Here is a 5,505-nt window from a genome sequence, read left to right on the forward strand (position 1 = left end):
GGGGGGGGGGTGGGGGGACGGGACACAGATGGCACCGCTGATAAACGCTTCCTCAAACTTCAGATGACACCCAATCTAATACAGAAGAGACCGTCAGCAACATAATCTGTGGAACTTATTCCGCAGCTCAAATTCTCAGCAATTGTTCCCTTCAACGTGAACGATCCCGACATGACTTCGTGCGGACCACATCGACAGGCAAGCCTCACTAAAATGTAGCCCGAGTGGGTCGGATGACTGAGCAAGGTTCTGTGTAAAAGCCTCACTCCACAATTGCTGCATTGTTGAAGATACCAGCTTTTTTCCTGTACATTTTTTGTAAACTGACGGATTTTGGCATTCAACAAATTAATTGGGATTCTTATGAATAATATGCTCACTCTTGCCCAGTTTGGAGTTCACCAGAATCATTTAGCTCCACACCCGATCACATCCTTGATCCAAATATAGACCAAAGAGCTGAATTCCAGAGGTGGGGTGATGATAATTGTCTTTAGCAGCAAGCAGCAGTTGACGAAGTGGGGCATTAAACTAGTTGTGGTTCTTGGTCAGTGATCTCAGCCTCAGGATATTATTGCAGGAATTTCTTAGGCCAGTGTCCTCGGACACATCATTTTCAGCTGCTTCATCAATGGCCTCCAATCTTTTTAAGATCACGAGGGAGGATGTTCGCTGACCTACCCTGAACCCACACCTCTTCGTGCGTCAGGAAGGGGCAGCAGCACCTACACTTCCGAAGGAGGCTGAGGAGAGCAGCCCCCAATCTTGACAACATTTTACAGGAGCTCAATTGAGGGCGGCTTGCCTGGCTACTTCATTGTGTTCAAGTTTATTATTATCATCTAATTGTTTAAGTACAACTGGACAAAACAGTGTTCTTCAGTCCTCAGTGTAAAAACGAGCAAACACATCTACAAACATAGCACTCAAATGATTTATATGCAGTACCTAGAAATCCATATGCAACTTGTGGAACACGAGCTCGAAAACCTCCAATTGGAGTCAAAACAGAGGATCATTAAAGTGGCCAAGAAGATCACTGGGGTCTGCCTTTCCTCTATTATTGACATTCACGAGGAGAATTATTGAGGACCCCTATCATCCACCACACAGGATATACAGGAGCATCTTGATCAGGACGGCCATGTTGGGAAATAGCTTCTTCCTGCAGACTGTGAGACTGGTGAATGGTATCCTGGAACTTAGAAGTGAAACTTTGAGTAAATTATTCCAGAATATTTATACATATATATTTTCTGTATTATATATATATATATATATATGATTATTATGTGCTTTGAGAGAAAGGTTTTGTGTGTGTGTGCGTGCGCGCGAGCATACCCACCCAATATGGCTGTTTCGTCTGGTTGTCTAGAAACAGTCAGATGATAATAAACTTGATCTTGATGATTTTATAATATTCAATTCCATTTGCAACACTAAAGCAAATGAAGCATTCCATTACGACTTGCAGTAAGACTTTATAGAAGTCTCTGGCATGGCTGATAAGTGGCAAGTAATATTTATGCCAGGTGTTGGCCCTCACCAACAAAAGACAATCTATGAGCTACCTTCATATTTCTCTACTACCAACAGTCAGGGAGATCATCATTGCCTAGAAATACAAATGTAACAGATACAAGAGCAGATTAAAAAACTCCAAAGCTTTTCTACAAGTCACATGTCAGTCGTGTGATTAAATGCCTGTGCCTTGATTGGATAAAACAACTCCAACTTTCAAGCAACTCAACAGCATCCAAGACTAGCACCAAATCTACCATCCAAAATATTCCTTCCCTCCACCACCTGTACAAAATTGCAATGCTATAAAATGCAGTTATTCACCTAAATTAGTCATCAACTAAATTCACAGCCTCTATTTCAAAGAAGGTCTTCAAGTGTGCGTTTTACATTCCAATTGCATACCAGTCTGACTGGAAATGTCACCACCCTCTTATAGTCATTGAGACTAAATCCTACCCAACTGCATTATCTTTCCCAAAACAAGGACAGCAGGTTCAAGAAAGAGGTTCACGAAAACAACTTCTAGAATAGGTATGTGTAATAATGCTCACACTTTGTAATAACTATGTGTCTGAATTGATCACTAAAGAATATAATAATCCAAAGAGGAATTAGACTTATCTTAAAAGTAAAATAGAGGAGCTATGAGGTTGTAGTTGAGACTTTAAATTGGTAACAATGAAGTATTCACCAATAAAATGAACTTAGAAAATTAATTTAGGATCAATGATTTCCGCAGCAAAACATTTAAAACTAATAGGGCTGAAACTCACTGGTAATGTCAGTGCATTGCTATTTAATCAAGCAACTCATCACAAAATGTTGTGCATGGCTGCCAATTGTATAACTCTTAGATGTTTTGACAGATTTTTGATGCTGAATTGATCAACTTACTTCTGGTACAAAATCCAAGTCAGGGGTGCAGTGCAGGTGGAGCTCCAGTACCTTTGTAAAAAAGAACCAAAATAAACAAGTGGGGAATTTTAACTAGTGGGGAATTTAACTGTGGCCGCACATTAAATACAGGCAGGGTTGGTGTCATAGGGCGCCCCTCCCCGTTGAGCGCTGGACACCTAAGGAATCTGTTTCTTCCACGACCGGATCACTCATCCTCCTTCCTCGTCCTACCATTCGCTCTCAATTATACAAAGCCTAATACAACATGGCAACCACCAAGGCCAGGTCTCGCAAGACGTCCTTGTTGCCGTTTATTTTGATACATTGGCCACCCCTAATGCCATAGGCGCTATTTTGCATAGATACACCAGTTTCCCTCTCTCCCCACCTCCAGTTACCCTAATGCCCCTCTATTAGATTTGTTCTGACTACAGGGGATTTTACAGAAGTGGGTGTTGGGGTGGGGAATGGGGAGGGCGTGGTGGCTGGCAGGTGAAAACTACCACTAATAACATTAGGATATTTGATCGTTTTTGGTAAGTTCTGACACCTCAAAAATTAGCTTTGCACCCCTGCCAAGCTGCCTTTAATTTTAATAAGGATTGTGCAATTTTGGATTAAAAAGCAAAAAGGAGGTCCTTTATATCAATTATTTTTGATTTATTTACTTATGAACTACTATGACACAAGAAGTGCTACACTTGCACCCACACCTCCTCACTCACCACCATTTGGCCCTGAGTCTGTGCCAGGTCCCAGCAGAGAATTCCTATCACCCAAATTCCCCCTCGTTTTCCTGCAGTCCTGCAACATATTCTCTTACATGCCCTTTGATGAAGGGCTCAAGCCTGAAACTTTGTAGGATGAAGGCTTCAACCCCTTGGTTATCTATCTATCTCTGCTAAATAAAATACACTGTTCGACCTGCTGAGTTTCTCCAGCACTGTGTTTTTAATTCAACCACAGTGTATGCGGACCTTCATGTTTTACGACTCTCCTTTGATTCTATTATTGCTACTACTTACATGAAGCAGCCATTCTATAGTGACCAATTAGTCAACGGTCTTGTCTTTGAGATGTGAGAGGAAACCTAAGCATTCTGCAGTGTCACGGGGAGAAAATACAACTCTATGCAGACAGCACTCAAAGTCAGAATTGGATTCAGATCCTTAAACAACTTACCTGCTGCTCTAATGTGTCACTCTAATGTTTAGTTCCATGTTTTTAATTTTTTTAATGTACTTTTAAGTGTTTTAGTTAACTTTATTTTATTTTAATACTTTTACTAATTTTAGTTGTTTTTAATGATTCATTTCAATTTTGATTTTCTGTAAAACAATTAAAAATTCCTCACAGTTTTTAACACTGCCAATGTGGAGAAAGAGCCTATTCACTGAGACCATGTTACAAGACCTGTGGATGCCACAGACCAACAAGATTTGCTCTCATCATCTGAAACAGGTAATTTAGGATAGAGGAAGACCAGGACATGTGATCATGCCAGCAAGATTTGTACTCTATACTGGTACTATTTAAAAGGGATCCACTATTAAACAGTTTGTAGTTATCTTACCAACAGCAGCAAGAAAGAGTATATTCGAGACATATTTTATTCCAACCAATTGAAAAGTATAAAGAGGGTAAGGAAGTTCAGGGTTTGTTGTATTAATAGAGCTTCCCTACTAAGAAAATTGAACCAAAATAGGAAAAAAAAGGAATAGCAACGTCCATAACTTATTAACTCAAGCTATATCTGAGATACTAATAGTATGTCGCCTATACAGAAGAACACAATCTTTACTTTCTTAAAATAGCTTTAATATTCAGGACATGAAATCTTCCAGCAGCTGTTACTGTCATTGAATAAGACCAAGAGCAAAATGATTCCTTAAAAAATAAAAATATACACCATACTTGTAACTTAATACAGACATTTAGCTGTCATTGTTTGTGCAAACAGGACGTTACATTGAAGCTCTCAGTTATAGCATGTTCTAGTAGGTCTGGTAGTTCTGAAACAGAACTAACTTCAGGTTCAAGTTTAACCATAGTATAATTTTCAAGTGAAGACCATTTCAAATGTTGAAGGATTAATTCCCAAAGAGAAACATTCTACTAAATCTAATAAAGAAAAAAAATCACACACTTAAACAGAGCTCTCCAGAAATGAAACATGCACGAGCTCTGCAGAAAGGAAAAGCCAACAATAAAATAAAAATCAGTTTCCTGCAATAGGAAGAATTTAAACATGTTCCAAGAATGCCCATAGATACCTTTACAATATACATTGGAATAGCTGATTTCTTATAAATATTCAGGCCAACAAACTACTCTTATTGATGACTTGTAACAGACACCAACTTCCATGGATGGAATAGATTAATCCCTTTCATAAGGGACATCCTATCAATAATATTGGCTTCATGACCAATTGTCAAATACTGGATGATAGCTATAACACATATTCATGTTCATGAGTGAAAATACTGAATATTTTATTTAAAATTTAACCACCATGATCATACAGAGTAATTAAGACAAAATATATCATCAAATAATAAAAAACAAAAAAACCTATACTTCCCTAACCCCTTAAACTAATCACCCCCTTTCCCAACATCCAAACCCTTAAACCTCTAATAACCTTACTAACCCATAAAAAGAAAAGAAAGAAAAGATTAAAAAAAAGGTAGTTGAGGAGAAATGACCAGGAATAACACAATAACTAATCATCATCAGGTCTTTAAAGTTTTAAATCCATATAATCCAAATAAAGGCTCCAAACCTTCCTAAAAACAAAATATTTATCTCTCAGATTATATGTTATTTTTTTCCCAAAGGAATACAAGATCTCAATTCTGAATGCCACCTTTGTAAATTAAGGTCTATTTGATCTTTCCATGTAATTGCAATATACTTCCTCGCTACTACCAACGCTAATCTAAAAAAAGCTACTTGAAATTTGTCCAGACCTAATTTCAAACAAATTGTACTTATGTCACTAATTTTAAAAAAATTAATGGGTTCAAAAAAAATTTTAATTTTAAAAACATTTTGTAGAAATTCTCTAACCCTAGGCCAAAA

This window comes from Narcine bancroftii, chromosome 7 (assembly GCF_036971445.1).
Source record: "Narcine bancroftii isolate sNarBan1 chromosome 7, sNarBan1.hap1, whole genome shotgun sequence".
Taxonomy (NCBI): domain Eukaryota; kingdom Metazoa; phylum Chordata; class Chondrichthyes; order Torpediniformes; family Narcinidae; genus Narcine; species Narcine bancroftii.